The sequence below is a fragment of the Pseudoliparis swirei genome, chromosome 4 (assembly GCF_029220125.1).
Source record: "Pseudoliparis swirei isolate HS2019 ecotype Mariana Trench chromosome 4, NWPU_hadal_v1, whole genome shotgun sequence".
In the NCBI taxonomy this organism is placed as follows: domain Eukaryota; kingdom Metazoa; phylum Chordata; class Actinopteri; order Perciformes; family Liparidae; genus Pseudoliparis; species Pseudoliparis swirei.
Genome location: NC_079391.1, coordinates 30,413,346 through 30,437,020, shown reverse-complemented (window position 1 = coordinate 30,437,020; position 23,675 = coordinate 30,413,346). Strand labels below are relative to the sequence as shown.

Sequence of the window (23,675 nt, the reverse complement as noted above, 5' to 3'; positions counted from 1 at the left end):
CATGGTTTTCATCCATGTTTGCCAGTCCTCCCCACCTCTGTAATCAATGAGCAGATTGATTCACAGTTGTCTTTCAAAATAAAAGCCCATAAAGGTGAACGTCATATATTCGGGCTACAATGCAGGTTTTAGTTACGTAAGAAAGCTCGTCGCTACCGTTTGAATCTTTATGTTCATTAAATGTCCCTAAACTTAAAGTTATAAAACACAGCGACCTCTTTAATTAATTAGAGAGCTTAATAAAGTGAATGTTCCATTATAATATCTCATCACGTCGTACCTACAGTATATTAAGACTTTCCTTTATATTCGTCAAGTGGAAGCCATTTGACAAGGGTGGACCCAGCCATACTATTAGCCCCTCGAGGGGTCAGACACCCCGTTGGATGGCTGCTTGGTAACTGGCAGTGCGTGTTACAGGATTTATTGCCTGCTAATAACAAAGTAGACGTTCTTTTCTTCTGGAATATCATCAGAAATATCTCTCCGTGGCGACGCTGCCCTCCATCCAACCTGCAAAGCGACGCGGGGATGTTGTTTCCATCCGGGGGAACAGACGATGAGACGGCGTGAACTGAAGCTGAACCCACCTGCAAAGGTAGGCGGGCTGGAAGGTGGTAATTGAGGTCACATTTGGGCAGTTTCTTAATTTAAATTTCTCGTACTTGGCCTTTTTAGGGTTAGAATTTATATTAAAAGTGGACAATATATAACATCTGTGCAGTTTGTTGGGTTGGCGAAGGCGACAGGAGACCCTTTCTGTAATAAATTGGAGTCAGATTTATGCAGGTTCTCGTCTCTAGACTGTAGTTAGGACTTTGCATGCTTATTTTGTCACTATAATTGCGACAGAAGCTCGACACTCCGACATGTATTCTATGTTCCCTCTTTCTTTCAAATGCATTCAGAAGAGGCTGTGCAGGGGGGAAATGGCAAATTGCCTCGACTTGTCCCTCGCACTGTCGGCATGATTCGCCGGTGTGTGAACTTACAGGAAGTTCATTAATGTTTACACTATCACGGCTCCGGTGGCAATTTGTGTCGTAAGTTCGGGTGCAAAACTGCAGAGGAAGTGTTCACTCTAACGCACAGCTCGGTGGACCGGTGTCTCTGGGTTTCTCTTTTTAAGATACTGGACTTTCACCCTTTATTTCAAGAATTAATAAGGTTTATTATCTTGTGTGTTTGACGCCTGATGGTTTACAACCAACGCTTTATTAAAAGGAGAGTTCAGGGGGGGGGAGGGGAACTTATCCGTAGTCGTAGCCTAGCGCTCTAATGAATCAGCACCTCCAGTGGATGCGGGTTGATTCTTGACACTTCCCATCTGGTTCTGGCGGCCTGTTGCTATATCAACCACAGCGACTGTAACACCATTCATCAGAAGCTGGCGTCCGTAAGATGACTCCTAACTCGGGCCGTGTCACGCACGCTGTTGTGCGTGTGCTGAGCGTCTCCAGATGTAAAGGCGCTCTGCATATGAATAACAGACACGCATTCAAGGAAACGGCACACTGCAAATCATTCCTCCCCTCCGCACACTTCTGGGTGCCTGTGATTAACAGTTTGCGGGTGAAAAGCATTATCATCCTCCTCCCCCCCACTCCCGCCCCTCCACCGTGTCGCTCCGTAATGAGTTCTCTGGCAACCCTCCAGCAAACGTCCTCCGCCTCAGTGTTCGTTTCTCTGGTCTTTTCATGGGTTGGTGGCGGCTCCGTTTCTCTGGCGCACCACCCGCTCTGTCACTCTGGCGGTGCAGTTTTACGCCGGATAATATGTTTCCGTTGACCCGTCCGGCTCCGCCTGCTCAGGAAAGCTGCTCTGCTCATACATCTAAGAATTGGAACCCCCCAAAAAAGGACCGACTCAACCGTAGCATCCTCGGAGCAAAGAGCGTGTGTCCGTTATAGTATGCGTTTGTTTTTGGGGGTGTTTGTTTCTTCCCAGCAGTGGGAGATGGAGCAGCAGCTGGGCTCAGCAGACACCGTGTGATCACGCAGACCCAACACTTCGTACTCCGGCACCTTAAACTGTTGACAAATAACAACTCGTCGGCTCTGTAGATCGTCTCATGTTGCTGTGAAGAAGAAAAAAGAGGAAATTAAACCTCCGAAAAAGTGTTAATTGTCAGATCTCTTACCACGTCGATACAACCTGCCTGTGCAAAGGGCAACTTTATTCTCTTCGTAAGTTTAAACTTTTTACTTAAATATTACACTTTTTACTTACTATTATTTCCACATCTCTTTCAAGTTGTATGCTTATTTTGCCAAATGAGTGTTTTGGTTCCCACTGACCCATCTGAGAAGTAGATTTTTCTGCAGAAGTGGGTTTAAAAAAGTTAAACGAACAATTTTTATCCTCATTTATTTTCCAGTGAAAGTGTGTCAGCGGATTCCAACGCTCTGCTGCCGCGCCCCGAACCTCACCAAGACGCAAGCGTCAAACACTCGGACGACCGCAAGAGGTGAGCGTGTGATGCTCAGAAATCTGTATTTGTGGAAAAATATTGCTTTTAGTTTCCTTCTTTAGACTTGCTGAGTCAGCAGGGGAAGTTAAGGTGGGCGGGGGCCAACTAAGACCCTCGGAAAATGCTCAGCCGGCCCCGCTGCTTGTCTTGTCTTCTTCTTCTTCTTATTGAATGTGGCCTGTCACAAAGATAACGCCGTATCATCTTCCGGGCAATCGCGTGGCGGCCCCTGTGATGAGTCTGACGGCTGTGACAGCCGGCTTGAAGATATCACCGTGGAAACCTTCTGAGCTCCGCCTTTCATCTGGACCTCAGACGGAAGGAGAGCGTCGCCTCCATCTGTAAAGACCCGTCTGCTTTTGGCTGCCGGCTCAGTTTCCCCACCACCGTCATCGCCTGTCAACCATCTCCCCTCCTTCCCTCCATCATCATCATAATCATCATCATCATCCTTGGCTGAAAGTAAGTGCTGAGGTTTCTTTTTTTTCCTTCTCTTTTTCCGGTGGGTGTAAACAAAACGGTCGAATTTACGACCCGCAACACCGGCACAGTCTGTGGATCCGACCCAGAGTCATTTAATCCGTTGTTGCTCTGAACTAAAGAAACAGGACATTTAAAAAAAATGCATTAGAGGCCTTTATAAAAACATAAAAGCACAACAAAATGTTTTTTAAAGACTGAAGCAATGAACAGAGCAAATAATTTGAGGGCCGGAGAAACCCTGCAGCCCGGGCTCTTAATTAAAATCTGCATTAGACTTTGCCCCACTGAGGCTCTGGGAGCCTCATTAATTTAGCAGGAGTGAGTTGGGAGGAGTTTATTTATCTTCTCTTCTCAGAGAGAATATGGATACCACGGTGTCTCATCTACTGCCTCCTCCACGCCCGACGCCACCAAACCGCTCTCGTCGAGCTCCTCGCCGTGCACTCCTCGCGGTCGACATGACACGCACTGTGTTCCTCTCTCACAGCTTCCACCGACTGGGGGGGGATATGGGTAGCCTTATGTATTAACGTAGTGACTGGAACTTATGGTATAATGATCCAACATCCTATTTTTTGCATTAGTATTCTAAGAATATTACCCTTTTTTTTGGTTCACAGTATGTGTATCTTGTGTTTGGGAGAGAAAGAAAAACACAGAACAATTTCTAAGTTGGCGAAAGCGCGCGCGGCGAGCAGCCGGCCAGCGTGAGCTTTGATTGGAGCCCCTCAGAGCAACGCTCTTCTTCTCCATGATGCTTTATTCATGAAGCGTCCGTCTCTCCCTCGGGGCGATGTCGGGGTTGTTTCCAGCTCTCTGATGGAATACTGGTGGTTTCTCTTTTTATACAAAAGAACTCAAGAAATTGTAATGACTTGCATTGGAAATATATCATACGTGCAGCTTTATTTAAATTTCTTTTTTTTACCCAAAGGTATTGTGGGTAGACAGAAAGTGGAGCAGACTGCAGAGAGGGCGTGAAGCCAGTGAGCGGCGTCATGCAGCCGGATGCAATCTGACGCAGACTTTAGCGTTGATGCAGACATGATGCATCCGGGCCATTTTTAGAAAACGTCTCCGCTCGGCTCATCGTCCGCGGAGACGACGGCGGCGTTGAGCCGGGTCGAGCTTGTCAACCGAGAGTCGGTCTCGGCTTTCCGGTCGACGTTTCCCGTCCTCATCTGGGCTCTCGCTAGAGAGTGAAATTAAATACACAAAAGGGCCACAATGAGTGTATCCTTCTGCAGGGTTGTGTGGCGTCGCCCTGAGGGGAGCGAGTGGTCCGTGGACACCTCCCTGAGGTATCCCAGGAACGAGTAGGAGACTCTGGGGGCGGAACCAGAACACGATGGGGAGTGAAACTATTTGAGAAGATGAAAGAAAGTCTTAACTGGTTAAAGAGTTGTGTTTCAGCTGGACGGTGTTGGAGTAGAAAATGTATCAACAGCTGTCTCTCCCATCTGTCTATGGGAGATAATCTAATCCTGTGTGGGGTCATGTGAAAAGGTCACTTCCTGTGTTGAGGGGAGGCAGAATAAACAAACCGTCAGGGGCCTCCTATTACTTATCGAGTGGTAACAGATGGACGCTGGAATGTGTACGTCTCGGCGATGTGTATAAGAAGAGACGAGTCGACGAAGAAGGCAGCATTAAGTCAGAGACTCCTCATAAGGAGGGTTCAGACTTTGCTCCACTCAGCTGGGTGTTTCCATGACTTGTTTGATGTGATTACTTTATTGTTCCATGACTTATTTGTTTAGTTGAATCACTTGTCCACTTGTTTGTACCTGGCTCACATTCTGATCATTTGTGAACTTGTTACTATATAATAAAGTGTGATAAGACCACCGTGCTTAGAATACTTTTGATTTCTCACAAGGCATCGGAACATTTATTCCACCACAAATGGCGACGAGGATGCGATGGACGCGCTTGACGGGGACTCCGGCTGAACGGCAGATGGCCATAATATAGATGAATCCTCCCCCGAGGGTGAGAAGCTGCCGTTCAGACGGAGACCGGACGGCCGATCCAATCTAGTTGAAGTAACAACGAAAAACACGCGGTGAGAGATTAAGATTATTTTGAGATCAATCAAGTCATGAAAATGGAAATTGGAAATTTTTAAAAGAAAAATCTCACAATCAGATGTTGTTAACAGACGTGTTTTGAAAACTGTTGGGTTCTCTAGTGGTTGTAGGCACCAGTTTGGCGCACACTTCTCAGGGAAAACAGTTAGCAGTTTTTAGAGATAGCAGCGGTCGCTTACTTGCCTTAGTCATCCATGTGTATTGTTTGAAATTTTGTATAGAAAATTTATTGACGCACACTGCGACATAATACACGAATGATTAGAGATGTGTAGTGCTCAGAGTAAGAGTGAGACCGTTGAGAGCCATGTGGTCCCCATCCTTCCGCCTCTGTGTAAGTTTATGTCTGATCGATATCCTGGAAGCTTGGATCAAATGAAAAAGTGGATAGAGATTGGTTTTCCATCAAACGGAAGTTTGAGTGAAAATCAATTAAAACAGTTGGAGGTATCACTGGGGGAAATGGAGAGGAACGCAACAGCTCAGCATGCAGCCTTATCAAAGAAAAAAACCTACGAAGAATGTTAACAAGTGTCATTGCATTCACCCAAATACTGTGTATCCTTGTCTTTCTGAGATACTGAGAGAATCGGTGGCTCCAGACCTGGATTCCGCCCCCCCCTTTTGCTCCGCCAGCCTGCTTGCAGCAGCCGTCTCAGTCAAATGCAGCTTCATCGGACACAGTCCAAGAGGGACACAGACTCTGGAACAATGCAAAGACCATCTGAAAGAGCGTTTTCGTGAGCGGGACGAGACCAAACTCCTGCAGATGGTGAGAAAATCATATGTTCCACTAACAGATGTCCCAAAGCACGCTGAACATGCTAAGGCGGAGTTGCACAGAAAAGAGATGCTGGCAACGATCAACACGCTTGCAAGGCAAATACGGAATATTCCTCCATGGCAACTTGGGAGGACAAGAGGTCGAGGCAGAGGCAGAATGGATCTGACCTTGGAAAGATATGATTCAAGTGTGTGCTGCAACTGCGGAGGGCATGGACACTGGCGAACAGAGTGTCCGGAGCCCAAAAAGGAAGACCCGCTTTCGACACGGCTGAGCGGAGGGAGGCGGGGGAGGGGCGGATCCCAGAGACGGACAACCCTCTCCAGGACAAACAAGTAAGGCACACTACACAAAAGGGAAACAAAAGAAGCAAACTTTAACATTGATTTTCTAACCATCTTTAAAGATGGTTTGACTCAGAAGCAAAATCTCATTTGTAAAATTGAAATTCCCATTATTTTAGGCTATAAGAAATAGCTCAAAACCACTTTGTAGCGAAAAGAGTGAAAAACTAATATTAGACCATGGAGCTTCAGTTGCTCATGATCTTTTTCACATTGCATACAGTACTGCAGCAGAAGATTACATGCCATTATTCATAGGAAGTATTGGTGAGAGAGGGCTGCTGTTGTGTCTGGCTGTATGTCTCTCTCTCCATCCCAGGGGAAATTGTTCCTTGGAACCACTCCTCACGTATCATTGGCTAAACCGTCACACTGGAAATGGCAGGATCTGGGTCCGTGGCTACAACAACGTATCAACCTCTTGGACTTTAGACCAGCTGCAGAAGATTCGAGGATCGAATTTAGCGCGATTGGTGATGTATTTCGTATTGCATTGACCGACACAGTACATGTACGGAGAACGTTAGAGCTCACAGAAGAACACATTGAACATACAAGCTTGTATCCACTTATTATGACAACAGGTCAAATTCCTGAGTTGTCAAAAGTGCCACCTTCACTGTGGGCTGCACACAAATACGATGTGGGGCTCATAAAAGGCGCAGCACCATTGGTAGTGAGTCCTAAATCAGATTATAGGCCATGCCTAAAAAAGTATCCACTTAAAAAAGAAGCCATCGATGGTATAAGACCAGTTTTTGAATCCCTTTTAAAAGAGAGGCATCCCTCTCATCCATGGTCCATGGTAGAAACCTTAGTGCACGTGACAAACTGACTTGGACTGAGGAAGCCGAGAAGGCATTTGAGGATTTAAAGACTTCCTTATCGCAGGCCCCGACTTTGGGCTTGCCAAGACCTGACTTACCTTATACTCAATTCATAGACCAAAAAGACTGTTACATGACATCTGTTTTGTGTCAGCCGCATGGAGGAAAACTCAGGCCTGTGGCCTATTTCTCCTCAAAACATGACTTTGTTGTCACAGGTCTTCCTCTCTGTTGCAGCAGCTGGAGAAGCCATGGATTAACATCACGGGACATTGTGGGCTATTCTGATGTCACACTTATAGTCCCGCATGCTTTTCCCACATCTTCCATGCCCAGAAGACTTCTCACCTCTCTGCTCAGAGATGGTTCAGATATCATGTTGGAATAGCGTGACATTACGGTGAAACGCTGCGATGAACTTAACTCAACTACACTTCTTCCGACTGCAGATGATGGAGAGCCTCATGATAGTGTCCAGGTATTGCAACAGACATGCATCCCGAGACCTGATCTGTGGGACACACCTCCTTCCAATGCAGATTCGAGCTATCTGTAGCTATCCAGCTCACCCACAACGGGGCAGCGGTCAGGTTGTATGTTACATCACATCACACACTTGTTGGTGTCAGGCTTACTGCACACCGATCAGTACAAGCAGCAGAGCTGATTGCACTCACAGAGGAATGTAAGGTAGCTAAAAAGGTCAAACTAACAATTACACAGGTTCACTTCATGTATCTGGAACGTACATGACCTTGGGCCTCTGTGGAAGACACAGAGGATTTCTAACAACAGTGGCAAACCTATGCACACCACACGGTGGGTTTCAGCTGTTTTCAGTCGTTAAATGTGAAGCTCACATCTCTTCTTTTGACCTGTGTCAATAGTAAACATAGTGGCAGATCTGGTGGCAAAGGCGGCAGCCTTATCAGGCACCCCTTTTCCCCACATAGACTGATTCCAGTCCTTAGGCAGATCTTTCCACAATTCATTCTTTTGCCAATGCCCAGGAGCGCTCCCTATGGAACGCTCTGGTGCCACTCTTTGGGTCGAGGGTTTGACAGCCCGGATGGCAAGCCTTGTTTGCCACGCACTCTCTTCCATACTTCTAGATTTTCTCATGGAGGAGACCACGTGGGCAAAGGGGGAATGTGTAATGCTCTAAATGCAAGTTCATACACCAGAGCATTTTCAACATTTGCAATAAATAACAACAGCAGGGTCACCGCCCTGCAGATACACTTTTTGAACAGTTAGTAATGTATTTTAAATCTCACAGTATTTAGGTTTTAACATCAGACATCATTGTTCTTATCATCCTCAGTCAGCTGGTGCGGTTGAACGAGAAAATGGTACCATTAAATCTAAACTGGCGAAATGTTGTGAAGAGACAGGCCTATCTTGGGTGAAAGCACTTCCGCTGGTGCTTTTTCACATGCGCATGCGAATCAAGATTCAAGATTCAAGATTCAAGATGTTTTATTTGTCACATACACACACAGGGTGTGCAGTGACAGCATGCAAGTACACACTATTTACAAATGTGTGTGTGTGTGTGTGTGTGTGGTTCACAATCCTGATGGCCTGAGGAAAGAAACTCCGTCTCAGTCTCTCTGTTCTTGCAGCGTGACTACGGAGGCGCCTGCCTGACCGCAGCAGCTGAAACAGTCTGTTGTTGGGGTGGTGAGGATCCTTCATGATCCTGCGGCTCTGGTTCTGCACCTCCTGGTGTACAAGTCCTGCAGGGTGGGAGTGTAGTTCGGATAGTGCGCTCGGCCGAACGCACTACTCTCTGCTGAGCCTTCCTGTCCTGAGCGGGGCAGTTGCCAAACAAGGGGGTGATGCTTCCTGTCAGGGCCTCTCTACAGCTCCAGAGTAGAAGGACTGAAGGATCCTCTGGGAAACTTTAAATTTCCTCAGCTGCCTGAGGTGGTAGAGGCGCTGCCTTGCCTTTCTCACCAGAGTGTCTGTGTTTGTTGACCATGTCAGATCCTCGGTGATGTGGACTCCCAGGTATTTATACCGCTCACCCTCTCCACAGTAGTCCGTTAATCCCCAGTGGTGAGTACGTCCTCTGTTGTTGTACCTTCCTAAAGTCCACAATCAGCTCCTTAGTTTTGGTGACATTCATGATGAGGCTGTTGTCCTGGCACCAGAGTGACAGATCAGCAACTTCCTCCAGGTAGGCCTTCTCGGGAGATCAGGCCCACCACCACTGTGTCATCCGCAAACTTGATGATGGTGTTGAGCTGAACCTGGCCACACAGTCATGTGTGTACAGGAGTACAGTAGGGGGCTGAGGACGCAACCCTGGGGATCCTGTGTTCAGGGTGAGGGATTTGAGGTGTCTGCCACCCTGACCACCTGTGGCCTGGCGGTCAGGAAGTCCAGGATCCAAGCACACAGGGGTGTTCAGTCCCAGCTCAATCAGCTTGCCGCCAGTCTGGAGGGACTATGGTGTTGAAAGCTGAACTATAATCAATGAACAGTAGTCTCACATAGCCCCCTCTGGCTGTCCAGATGAGAGGTGTGGTGTGCAGTACCTGGGAGACAGCATCATCCGTGGATCTGTTTGGGCGATAAGCAAACTGCAGCGGGTCCATGGAGGAAGGAGGAAGGCGCAGATGTAGTCCTTTATCAGCCTCTCAAAGCATTTCATGACCACCGAGGTGAGGGCCACGGTCGGTAGTCATTCATACATGCTGGAGAAGCATTCTTGGGCACAGGGACAATAGTGGATCTCTTGAAGCAGGCGGGGACCACGGACTCAGCCAGGGAGAGGTTGAATATTGTGGTGAACACTGGAGCTAGCTGGTTAGCACAGGTCTTCAGTACTCGCCCAGATATGCCATCTGGACCTGCAGCTTTCCTGGTGTTCACCCTCAACAGAGCCCTCCTCACACTGTGCTCGGTCACAGAGAGTGTGTGTTCATCCCCAGCGGTAGAACTCACCTCGGCTACGCTAGCGCTGTTGTTGCTAGCCTCAAACCGTGCATAAAATGAGTTCAGGTCGTCCGCTAGGGATGCGTCGGCACTCACCATTGCGGGGTCTGCTCTGGTAGTTTGTAATAGTCCGTAGCCCCTGCCATAGGCGCCTGGTGTCGCGCTGCTCCATCTGTGATTCCACTCTGTCTCGGTACCTCCTTTTGGCGTTCTTCACCGCCTCCTCAGTCCATAGACCGCTGCCTTGTACTCGTCCATGTTGCGGATACAAGACTGGAGTTATAGGCAGCAGGCGTTCACAGCTTCACGGATGGATCTATCAACCCACGGCTTTTGATTAGGAAAGACCCTAACTTTTACCGTGGGGACGATGGTGTCCGTTAAGCGTTGCTATGAGGCTCATTGCTACTTCGCTGGCGTCACTGTAACTGGATTGGATCATGTCCCAGTCGACAATACTCAGAGCGTCCTGTAGCTCAGCCTCTGATTGGTCAGACCACCGTTCCTCGTCACTACCGCGTGATCCTTTGTTTATACTCCGGAAGCAGAAAAATGGCGGCATGGTCTGATTTCCCTAACGGAGGGAGAGAGACAGCCTTATAGCCTCTCTTGAATGGCGTATAGCAGTGGTCCAACGTTCTTTCCCCTCTGGTAGCACACGTAATGTGCTGGTGAAAGTTCGGCATGACTTTTTTTAGGTTTGCCTTGTTAAAGTCCCCAGCCACCACCACAGCGGGATACTTGTTCTGATGCCGACATAACACATCATGTAGGTCCGATAGTGCTACGTCGGTGTCCGCTTGTGGTGGAATGTAGACGGCTGTGGTGATGACCGAGCTGAACTCCCGGGGAAGGTAGAATGGACGGCATGAGATCGTCAGATGTTCCAGGTTGAGCAGGAGCGAGAAGAGTCTTAATGTTCTTGGGGTCGCACCACATGTAGTTCGTCATGAAGCAGACCCTCCACCCTTAGATTTACCAGACTCTTCCGTTCTGTCTGCACGGAAAACAGAGAAGGACTCGGTTGGACATATGACTCGATCCGGCACCAGCGGGGTCAGCCAAGTTTCCGTCAGACAAAAGATGTTACAATCCGCATGTCCCGTTGGAATCTGATCCTTGCCCTAAAATCATCCATCTTATTTTCCAGAGACTGGGCGTTAGCAAGAAGGATGCTGGGCAGAGGTGGACGGTGGGCTTGAACTCTCAGTCTGTTCAATTCGCTCCGTTTCCCTCGATGTTTTCTCCCGTAGTAGCGGCTCCACTGCTGTTGTTGTGGTTCGCTCGCGATCTCTGCCGCCACGCTGGATCGATGGAAAAAGTGGACAAAAACCCTTGTTTTGCGCAAAAGTTTATGTCCAAAAGTGTGCTGCGGTCGTATGTTGTTAGTGCCGATGTGTTTGTGGCAAAGAAAATATTAAAAATAAACACAAAAACTAAAAGAGCGCACAATCTCCGCGGAGCTGCCGCGACGGCGACTGGACACTGCCGCGCCATCTATAAATCAGGAACAAACATGGCCTCAGCCCTTTTGAGATAGTGCTCGGGAGACCCCCTTGCACTGGGCTGGGTCCAGTAAGACATGCTTGACGACTGATCATAATGAAGACAGCATGCTAAGATATTGTGCTAATCTCTCATCCTCACTCTCAGCACTTCACACACAGGTGAAAGCTGCACTTCCCTCACCAGCCACTGCGATCCAGCATCATCTGAAACCAGGAGACTGGGTGCTCATCAAGGATCACAGGAGAAAGCATTGGAAGCAGAGACGCTACACGGGTCCCTTCCAAGTACTCCTGACCACAGAGACGGCGGTGAAAAGTGGAAGGAAAAGCAACGTGGGTCCACGCTAGCCACTGCAAACGCATCACGGCCCCCCTTTCCCAGAAGGAGAAGGAGCAGCTGCTACGGGTCCGGACTAAAGGGGAAGGGTGAGAAAAGCGAGCGCCTTCCTCCATCAAGTAGTGTGCCAAGCTACCGACAAGCGCACCATTAACAGTGACGTAACTAAGCACCTCACTCATTTTATGTGGCTGGGAAGAGAGAGGAGGGGAGAAGCCCGTAGTTTCTCAAACCGCAAAGCTGTCATATATAAATCAGTGTGGTAGGAGGCGAAATCATGTGCGAAGGTGTAGCCACCCAAGAAGCAGCAGCGATGGAAGAAAGATCTCCAGCATCACGGCCCCCCTTTAAGAAGCATGGGTGCAGCCAGAGCAAAAGCATCCACTCACTACTCTTTCTAACCAAAATAGCAATGATCTTGTTCCTTATCTATAAATTGCAATCACATAACAGAGACGGCAAAGATACTAGCCCTTTCCATCTCTCCAGGAAGTGGCAGGAAGGGAAAAAAAGTTTTCCACTGCCCAGCTGAACAATGTGATGCGAACAATTGTTCACTCTCCTCAATAGAGAATGATACTTGGGTTAATGTTGAGGACAATGTTTAAGCAAGCAAGGTATTTACACAGTAGATTTAGCAAACTATAATCAATTTTGTATGTACTTCTTTGAGGTTGATGATGTGATGGTTTGAAATCTTTGTGAATCTACACCACGGATGTATGCTCTAAGAATGTTTTAACATTTTGTTACTATTTTTTCAGTTGAATTGTCAAAAATGACAAAAAGAGGGGATTGTTGGAGTAGAAAATGTATCAACAGCTGTCTCTCCCATCTGTCTATGGGAGATAATCTAATCCTGTGTGGGGTCATGTGAAAAGGTCACTTCCAGTGTTGAGGGGAGGCAGAATAAACAAACCGTCAGGGGCCTCCTATTACTTATCGAGTGGTAACAGATGGACGCTGGAATGTGTACGTCTCGGCGATGTGTATAAGAAGAGACGAGTCGACGAAGAAGGCAGCATTAAGTCAGAGACTCCTCATAAGGAGGGTTCAGACTTTGCTCCACTCAGCTGGGTGTTTCCATGACTTGTTTGATGTGATTACTTTATTGTTCCATGACTTATTTGTCTAGTTGAATCACTTGTCCACTTGTTTGTACCTGGCTCACATTCTGATCATTTGTGAACTTGTTACTATATAATAAAGTGTGATAAGACCACCGTGCTTAGAATACTTTTGATTTCTCACAAGGCATCGGAACATTTATTCCACCACAGACGGCACCACGATCTTGTAATATCTTTATATTTGTTGCTCATGCTCAGTGGAAATCGGAAAAGCAATCTGAGAATGCAGGTTCGGAATTTTTTTTAAACACTTTCCATCGAGCCCTTTGAGAGCGAGAGAAGGAGGAAACGGTTCAATGACTTGAACTTTCCTCAGGACCTCCTTTTGAGAGCACTTGACAGATTCTTGTAATATCTCACCTCACGCATCACAAAGTTCCCGCGAAACCGCCGGCGGATGGTTTCAGACCCTCCGAGGCCACAGCGTCGCCCACCTCTCGTTTCATTCTCGCTGGAAAGCGGCGACGAGCGTTCCACTGCGCTGACCTTCGGTGACCGACCAGGTAATATACCGGCGTATTATTGGTAAGGGACTTATGTAGATATGTGACATTACCGCAGTCGGGAGACGACGGTAGATCACGATTTCTCCTCCGAGAGTCTGCAAACTCCCAGAAAGGCTTTATTAAAAGGAGTGATTTATCTAATCTGGAGTGAGGAGCGATGATGTGTGGCACCATAAGAGATGATTAAACCTCTCTGGTGTCACACCCGCGCTCCTCGTCAGAATTTAAGACCCTCGCTGCCGCGACACGCCGTCCTCTAAACCCGCCGCGGTTCCCCCGTTTTCTTTTATTCCTCCCCTTTGTTCTCTAACCCTCGGCTGCGGCGGCGGAGACACGGATTCGTGAAATTGATTGCCGCAAGGATTCGGCGCGGCGGCGTGGCGAACGGTGTCACTTTGTTTACGGTAATACTTCATAACGTCTCGGAACGTTGACGGAAATACGGAAATAAATGTACGCCACAAATCATTAAGATGGATGTCCTGCAACTTATATAAAATACCGCCTGTGCGTTCCAATAACAGCACAAGCTTACTATTTAGAATGCCAGGAACAGGTTTAGTTTGTCCCAATAGGCAGTAAAAATCTAGTGTGCTAAAAAAGTACCAGGATGTTCTCCTGCATCCAGTCACATCGAGCTGCTCTGGCTATTCTGACCCACAGCTCTTTGCGCAGCAGACATATGAGCAGGGAGGTCAAAGTTCAAAGATATGAGGAAGTTGTACGTCCCAATTAAACCAAACTAAAAGTACAGAGGAAGAAGTTGCACAATCTTTTTTTAAAGGCCCAGCAACACATATAGTTTTGGTTTGATGTGCTTAAAAACACCCGAAATGTCGTTGTAGGTCCTGAGCCGACCGTTTTCATTCGAACTACTTCCCGCTGAAGAAATAGTCCCCGAGAGAACTGTTGTGACCTCTTTGTTGAGAGGGTTCACAAGATGGAGGGAATCCCAGAGGAGCCGATGTGTGACCACGCGTAACCATCGGACGAGCAAACGCTAAATAGGATGTAGAGATGGCGTCGAGATACGGCGACGTGACGGATGAGTTCTCTCTGGTCCATCGGATCCGGCCGGACGGGACTTGAACTCCTCGGACACGCCGTGGCTCTGAAAGGGGCCTCCTTCAAAGCCCTAACCCCGTACAGATGAGGAGGGTCATTGAAGGGGCCCCCGAGACGTTTTAGTCCGAACAAACCAACATTATCTGCAGTTGGACTCCCCCCCCCCCCCCCACGTTAACTGAGGTTATTCTCGCGTATCCTTCTCTTTTTTTCTTATTTTATAAATCTTGCCAAAACGCACACCTCCACATTAAACGATTGACTCCTTCGGTCACTGTACATTAGTCACCGTGTCCTCAAACACCTCCTCCGTTCCAGTACATCTGCCTCACACCGGTGTCAGGGGGCCGGGGTCCAGGTCTTCCTCCCGGGTAACGGGTCAATGCAAAATATGTCTAAGGGTCTCTTGAAGTGTGTGTGTGTGTGTGTGTGTGTGTGTGTGTGTGTGTGTCTGCCTGCATAATGAGGGCAGGCTGCTGATGGCAGCGATGATGAAAGCAGGCTCCCTGTGTATAAATAAAACAGCCCGGTGAGATTCTCATTTTCCCCCCGATTGAATCGGAATTGGAAAAGTATCCCGTGGACCCCGATGACGAGTGGTGACATCACGCCGACGGGTAGAGTGAGAAGACGTATCGGATGGATCCATCTGGCCATCCATATTCTGAACCGCTGTTTCTGGTGGAGGAGGGGGCGGGGCCGGAGTCTGTCCCCAGCATGCATTGGGCGAGAGGCGGGTTATCTCCCGCACTGACGGTGGCTGTTTCAGGTCATCCACAAATTCTGGACCCAGGAAGACCTCGAGTGCCCCCCTCCCCCCCCCGCATCAGAACCGACCCGGACTAGACGAGACCTCGAGACGCACTCATGTAGCGCGCTCACTTCATTTTCCCGCCTTTTGCCTGCGGGAGGACACTTGAAAAGAGGGCGTCGCCGCGGAACTGGTGACTCCGCCCCCTAGAGTGTAGTAGTCCTATGAGTGTAAGGGAGTTGGATATTACTGTGGTCGTAAAGTGTGTGATGCTCCAGAGACGTTAGAATGAAGTGTTTAAATATAGTGCAAACTAAATTATTTTGTTATTTATATTAGATACACATTTTTAGGAAGTAACTATGTTAATCGCATTAAATGAAGTTTGTTCAATGGAGTACAAACAAAACAAAAACAGCAGAAAGTCTTTTCCCACGTTGTTTACCTGGCCAGCAGCTTCCGGTGCAGTGAAGCTGCCTTTGATGCAGAGCGGAGCCCCCAGTCGCCCCCAGTCGCTCGACCGCCCCGGTATCGACCCACCGGCTCGATTCCCGCAGTCGATGAGAGACGATCCCACCTATCCCGGAGCCGACTGGGACGCACCCGATCCATCTGTACCCTGAGGGCAGTGCCTCTGGCTTTTTGTCCAGTTGCCTTTTGAAATCAAAAGTGTTCGTCTCGTTTTGTAGTGATAAATACTTTTATTTATTTAATAAAATAAAAAAAATATATATCTTTGATAATCCTTTCCAAAGAATTCCGTCTAAAAACTATAAATGTTTCACGTGAGACGTACCCAACGGATATGAAACGTCCTACATTAAGAGCGCCTCCTAAATTTGATTTCATCATAACACTTTTTTGGGCATAATTTTAAAAAAATACTATTGTCCGCTGATTAAAAAATATAAAAATATCGCAGACGTCTGACGAAAAAAAAGCAAACAAACATATCCCTCCGCCTCAGATCGCTGTGACTCTATAATTAGAGAACATGAAGTTGTAATTGACGAAGATTAGGTCGTCTGGGATATGAAGTCAAAAACTTGTGACCCTCGCTCTGGGCTCTCTCTCTCTGGGCTCTCTCTCTCTCTGGGCTCTCTCTCTCTCTCTCTCTGGGCTCTCTCTCTGGGCTCTCTCTCTCTCTCTCTCTCTGGGCTCTCTCTCTGGGCTCTCTCTCTCTGGGCTCTCTCTCTCTCTCTGGGCTCTCTCTCTCTCTCTCTGGGCTCTCTCTCTCTGGGCTCTCTCTCTCTCTGGGCTCTCTCTCTCTCTCTGGGCTCTCTCTCTGGGCTCTCTCTCTGGGCTCTCTCTCTCTCTGGGCTCTCTCTCTCTCTGGGCTCTCTCTGGGCTCTCTCTCTGGGCTCTCTCTCTCTGGGCTCTCTCTCTGGGCTCTCTCTCTCTCTCTCTGGGCTCTCTCTCTCTCTGGGCTCTCTCTCTCTGGGCTCTCTCTCTCTCTGGGCTCTCTCTCTCTCTGGGCTCTCTCTCTCTCTCTGGGCTCTCTCTCTCTCTCTCTCTGGGCTCTCTCTCTGGGCTCTCTCTCTCTCTTTGGGCTCTCTCTCTCTCTCTCTGGGCTCTCTCTCTCTCTGGGCTCTCGCTCTCTCTCTGGGCTCTCTCTCTCTGGGCTCTCAATCTGGGCTCTCTCCCCCTCTCCCCCCTCCCTCCCTCCCAGCAGGAGCACAGCCTCTTATTTACTACTTACTGAGCGGAAAGACTTAACATTTTATGAACTGATTTAATTCAACAGCAGCTTTATCGACGTACATTATCGGACTTTTGACATTTTGCCAGCAACTTATATTCCTTTGCTGTCTGACACCATTTTAGAGCTCCGACTCTTGACACACACACACACACACACACACACACACACACACACACACACACACACACACACACACACACACACACACACACACACACACACACCACTGCTCGAACTTCTACCTAAAAACAAAATATTGGGCCTCATGTGGCAGTATTTTCTTTCTTTCTAATATGTTTTCATTACTAAATAAGTGGTGGCGAGGGGGAAGACTAAATCTTAAAAATAAATTGTCTGAAATGTGACAAAAAGAGAGACCAAGCAGAATATATATATATATATATATATATATATATATATATATGGTGCACGTAGGTGTGGCATTCATGGGCAGTTTGTTATTGTTCAGTTCATATTTTCTGATGTTTTACATTTGTTTTTGTATAATTCATATTTGCTTTTAGTTAATTTAATCAATCAAGTCCTTCCCAGAGGAGTTCTGCCATGATGATGTAATTTTGCACACTGTTTTTGCTTTGGTGGTTTCATATTTCATTTTGGAAACAACACGGTCTGCTCCCCATCCCTAATTACAAAAAAATTAAAATCTAAATCAGATGCAGCAATGGGGCTCATATAGATTGGCAGTCTGATTGTTTTAAGTCCCCTTTTCCACAAAGATGTCATTAAACGGCGAGATATCTATCAAGGGCCGAAAGCTTTGGTTGTTTGTCCAATCGGATGGAGTTATTGGGGATTCTGGGATGTTCAGCAAACAGGGCCGCTGGATCGAGCAGCTCCTGATTGAGCCCATTTGAGGTGGTGGTGGAAGAAAAATGTGCGACGGGTTAAGAGATCATTAATGCGTACATGTGTCCCGGATTAGAAAGCATTGATCTGGGACGAAGACGTTGGCTTTGGCTGTCTCCGGTACTCGAGCTGCTCAAAGGGTTGGGACACTTCACCTTCGGCTTCCTATTGGACGCCCAGCAGACTCATCAGTCTCTCTCTCTCTCCGGCTTTCAAACCCTTTAAACAAAGTCCACCCGCAGATCTATTTAGCGTCTCGCCCCTCTTTCTCCGCCTCTGACACGCACACAGACAGCAATGCATTCTGGGAGCAATACGCCAGGTTGTCGATGCCAGGGCACATGTCAGCGCACAGCGTTCGTGTTGCGTGTTTAGATTAGAAATTGTCATGACGGGCTCATTGGACTCGAGGATGAATCGATTGGATTCCGGGGGTCAAAGGTCGAGGTCGCTGTGACCTCAAGGGGGCCATCCCGTTCTCGGGAACGAGACATCTCAAAGGGGAAATCCCTCGAGGGAATTTCTTCCAATTTGGCACAAACGTCCACTCGGGCTCAAGGTCACCGTGACCTCACAAAACACATTTTTAGCCGTCACTCAAGAATTAATACGCTAATTATGACAATTTCACACAGAAGTCTCGTTTTCTCTCTACCTTTGTCTTTCTCTTTTTTTTTCTCTTTCTCTCGACATATATGTACATACACTACCGTTCAAAAGTTTGGGATCACCCAGACAATTTCGTGTCTTTCATGAAAAATCACACTTTTATTTATCAAATGAATATAAAATGTAGTCAAGACATTGACAAGGTTAGAAATAATGATTAATATTTGAAATATTAATTTTGTTCTACAAACTTCAAGCTCAAATGAAGGCCAGTTGTATAGCTTATATCACCAGCATAACTGTTTTCAGCTGTGCTAACATAATTGCACGGGTTTTCTAATCAGACATTATTCTTCTAAGGCGATTAGCAAACACAATGTACCATTAGAACACTGGAGTGATCGTTGATGGAAATGGGCCTCTATACACCTCTGGAGATATTTCATTAGAAACCAGACGTTTCCACCTAGAATAGTCATTTACCACATTAACAATGTAGAGAGTGTATTTCTGATTAATTTAATGTTATCTTTATTGAAAGAACAGTGCTTTTCTTTGAAAAATAGTCATTTCTAAGTGATCCCAAACTTTTGAACGGTAGTGTATATACAGTGTGTGTGGATATATATATACAGGACTGTCTCAGAAAATTAGAATATTGTGATGAAGTTCTTTATTTTCTGTAATGCAATTAAAAAAACAAAAATGTCATGCATTCTGGATTCATTACAAATCAACTGAAATATTGCAAGCCTTTTATTCTTTTAATATTGCTGATTATGGCTTACAGCTTAAGAAAACTCAAATATCCTATCTCTAAATATTAGAATATCATGAAAAAGTATACTAGTAGGGTATTAAACAAATCACTTGAATTGTCTAATTAACTCGAAACACCTGCAAGGGTTTCCTGAGCCTTGACAAACACTCAGCTGTTATAAATCTTTATTTTTACTTGGTCTGAGGAAATATTAAAATTTTATGAGATAGGATTTTAGAGTTTTCTTAAGCTGTAAGCCATAATCAGCAATATTAAAAGAATAAAAGGCTTGCAATATTTCAGTTGATTTGTAATGAATCCAGAATGCATGACATTTTTGTTTTTTTAATTGCATTACAGAAAATAAAGAACTTTATCACAATATTCTAATTTTCTGAGACAGTCCTGTATATATATATATATATTTGTATGTATATATATATATCTACATGGATATTGTGTATCTATCTATATATATATGTATATATCTATATAGGTATATATCTATATATACACGTATATATCTACATATACAGGACTGTCTCAGAAAATTAGAATATTGTGATAAAGTTCTTTATTTTCTGTAATGCAATTAAAAAAACAAAAATGTCATGCATTCTGGATTCATTACAAATCAACTGAAATATTGCAAGCCTTTTATTCTTTTAATATTGCTGATTATGGCTTACAGCTTAAGAAAACTCTAAAATCCTATCTCATAAAATTTTAATATTTCCTCAGACCAAGTAAAAAAAAAGATTTATAACAGCTGAGTGTTTGTCAAGGCTCAGGAAACCCTTGCAGGTGTTTCGATTTAATTAGACAATTCAAGTGATTTGTTTAATACCCTACTAGTATACTTTTTCATGATATTCTAATATTTAGAGATAGGATATTTGAGTTTTCTTAAGCTGTAAGCCATAATCAGCAATATTAAAAGAATAAAAGGCTTGCAATATTTCAGTTGATTTGTAATGAATCCAGAATGCATGACATTTTTGTTTTTTGAATTGCATTACAGAAAATAAAGAACTTCATCACAATATTCTAATTTTCTGAGACAGTCCTGTATACAGTGTGTATATATATCTGTATATTTGCATATATCTATAAGTATATATGTATATATACTTTTATACACATATATATTTATATATATACACATATATATTTATATATATATATATACACACATATATATCGACATAGTGTGTATAAATATATATATAATTTTTTTTTACATGAAGAGATGTGTCCAAACATCCCATAAACATCCCTCCGGCGCCGTCGGACCCAGTCGCTCTCTGCTGTGAAACTGAAGCTGGACCTCCCTCCTAGTGGCGGCCCAAATGTCAGTGTGGTGTCGGGGGAGTCGTGCCGTGTGGCCGGCGCCCACGGTCTGACGCCTCCTTTTGTTTTTTTTGTCTTCCTCATCATAAATATGGATGTTTTCCATATTCCCCACCAATGGGGGTGGATTTGTTTCTTCCGCTCTCGTCCCCGGGCGGGTTTAGAGATGACTTGTCGGATCGCAGGCCGCGCTCGCTTCTTCACCGGATTGTTTCTGTGCCGCTTCATTTCCCTCCTCCCTCTGTTCCCGTCTCGTCCGCGACGGTCGCCGAACACAGAGCCCAGACTTCTCTTCTTTCTTCCATCTTTCCGCTCGTCATTAAGGATTCACATTACCGTTCGCTCTTTTCTTGCAAATGGCCTGAGCAGTGCTGCAAGTACGTGATGAATAGACGCAGTGACTGCATCATAGAACCAGAATGAGAGGATAAAGTTCTGGCACCCCAGCTCATCGTGGTTATTGCACACCTTTTTTTGTTTTTGAGATGTTCTTCAGTGTCCAAGCTGAAGAACAAAGACATGGCCCGAGGTTTGGGAGTTTAATCTTCCTGAAACATTTTTTCATTAAAGATTTCTTCATTTTGTCCCAGATGGCAGACGGTGATCAGAGGAATCGGTTTGAAATGTTTTCGGGACGCCCCAAGCTTTTTTTTAGGGCTCACAGTGAGGTCACATTCTATTTCCTCCGATTTTCGGGCTAAATTCACACCAGAAAAAACACATCGTAGCTATAAACACTTTTTGAAAACGAGCCATGATTATTTAAAAAATGGACGAAAGCAAGAAGTGTTGTTATTAAACCTTCTTCATGGAATGTGTTCCCCGAGTTGCTGTAAATGTCCAGCAGTGTCGCTCGTTTGATCTCCACATCCGATCCGTGAAGATAAGTAATGGAAGGGCCGCTGTTCAAAGCGTTCTGGTGTTTCACTCTCAGTCTTCAGCCGTGTGTCGGTCTGAAAATGAAGCCAAAGGCCAGTAAATGTCAACCGCTGTGGTCTGACGCCCCCATCTCCACCGCGCCTTTGAAGGTTTCACGCTGACCGAAGTCACGACGCGTCCAACCGGCGTTGCGCGGTGGGTGGGAGTGTATAACACAGTGAGTAAACATACTTATTAACGAGTGTGTGTATCTCACAGGGGGGTAGCAACCGTTTCTAAGCCTCTCACGCTTCCCTGCAGCGCTTCATAGAGCCGTATCCCCGTCAACCTTTAAAACGTCATGCTAACATAGCGAGCGGCTGAACGTGCTCATGTGGCTTCGGACCGGACTCCTTTTATAAAGTGGTCTAAAAGTCTTGCACATTTTCTTTCATAATGTTCCAGTTTAAGAAGTTGCACAAGAGGAAAGGTCAATGGCTTGTGGAAAAAATAAATATCCAGGAAATGTCATAAACTGATGTCACCGTCCATGGAAACTCAGCGTGGGTTAGACAGATCAGGCTTAATATACAGATTTTAATATAATTGTCTACCCCACCACCTTCTGTTTCACTCAATGTTTTGCATATTTAAAAAAAAGAGGATGCATATAAATGTATATATACAGGACTGTCTCAGAAAATTAGAATATTGTGATAAAGTTCTTTATTTTCTGTAATGCAATTAAAAAAACAAAAATGTCATGCATTCTGGATTCATTACAAATCAACTGAAATATTGCAAGCCTTTTATTCTGATTTATTGCTGATTATGGCTTACAGCTTAAGAAAACTCAAATATCCTATCTCTAAATATTAGAATATCATGAAAAAGTATACTAGTAGGGTATTAAACAAATCACTTGAATTGTCTAATTCACTCGAAACACCTGCAAGGGTTTCCTGAGCCTTGACAAACACTCAGCTGTTATAATTTTTTTTTTTACTTGGTCTGAGGAAATATTAAAATTTTATGAGATAGGATTTTAGAGTTTTCTTAAGCTGTAAGCCATAATCAGCAATATTAAAAGAATAAAAGGCTTGCAATATTTCAGTTGATTTGTAATGAATCCAGAATGCATGACATTTTTGTTTTTTTAATTGCATTACAGAAAATAAAGAACTTTATCACAATATTCTAATTTTCTTAGACAGTCCTGTAAATATTAAAATACAAATAAATACAAATATATATAAATACAAATATATATAAACATATATATATATGTTTTATATATATTTGTATTTATATATATATATTTTGGTGGCCAGACCTCATTCTGTCTATGAATTCTTTGTCAAGATAACGGCCCCTGCATGAAGCGTCATCCCTTCAAAAAAATACAAATAAATAGAGGGCCAATCTTCTGTTCGGATGAGGCGCCTTGTCATGGTGGAAGCGTCGCTTTCTATTCGTCAGCCACGGAGCCGGCGCACGCTCAGGATGTACGCCGCACTTCTCTCCACTTTAAACTTTTACCCTCGACCGTAATCGAGAAACATTGTTAACTTTTCTTCGACATTCTCCCCCAGGCTTCCCTTTGCATGGGATCCGAAATGCGAGACCGACGTCTGGAAGCTGGAGCGTTGCCACCCTCGTCTCCGCGGGTTAATTGACTCTTAGAATCCATTTCCAGCACTCGTATCATTCCTCTGTTGGCTGAGCCGCATCAATATCACTTCATTATTCCGGCAAACAAAACGGCTCCAAACGCAACAAGCCCGCGTAATAATTTCTGAACCCCCCCCCCCCCCTCCGGTATTAGAACTCTGTCTAGACTGCGGCGTACACGCGGTGGTGCCGTCGGGTTCTCCGTCTGCTCCCCCAGATAAGAACACTCACTTGCATTTTCCTCGCACTCCCAGAATCCTGTGAGAACGAAGACGAGAGCGCCGCGCTGGAGACAAAAGGCCCCCGACGGGAGCTCCACCCGCCCGCCTCGGCTAACCCGCTCCCCGTGGGATTAACGACTCGCATCAAACGCGCCTCCCCGAAAAGCCGGTCGAGTACGGGCGGCGCCGCGGTGAAGCGTTCCGGAGACGACGCGCTCATCTTTTTGGCAAGATAAAAAAGGCCGTCGGTGGATAATGAGAAGGAAGACGCGTCGTTCGGCCGTCTTGAGAAGCGTTGCCACGGGAACGCTGCTAAACAACCGGACTTCTGCTTTTTCTGGACGGCCTCCAACATGCAGACGTATGAAGATGGGCCCTTTAATTAAACTCGTTGGT

The 23,675-nt window shown here is 45.7% G+C and overlaps 1 long non-coding RNA gene across 1 annotated transcript; it reads left to right on the top strand.

The window, feature by feature from the left end:
• The first annotated feature begins 1,726 nt into the window (after positions 1–1,726).
• Positions 1,727–13,013, top strand: LOC130192533 (uncharacterized). Its single transcript, XR_008831408.1, has 4 exons — positions 1,727–2,186; positions 2,378–2,467; positions 2,786–2,932; positions 11,595–13,013. It is a non-coding gene; the product is annotated as an uncharacterized LOC130192533 (long non-coding RNA).
• Positions 13,014–23,675: the final 10,662 nt, after the last annotated feature.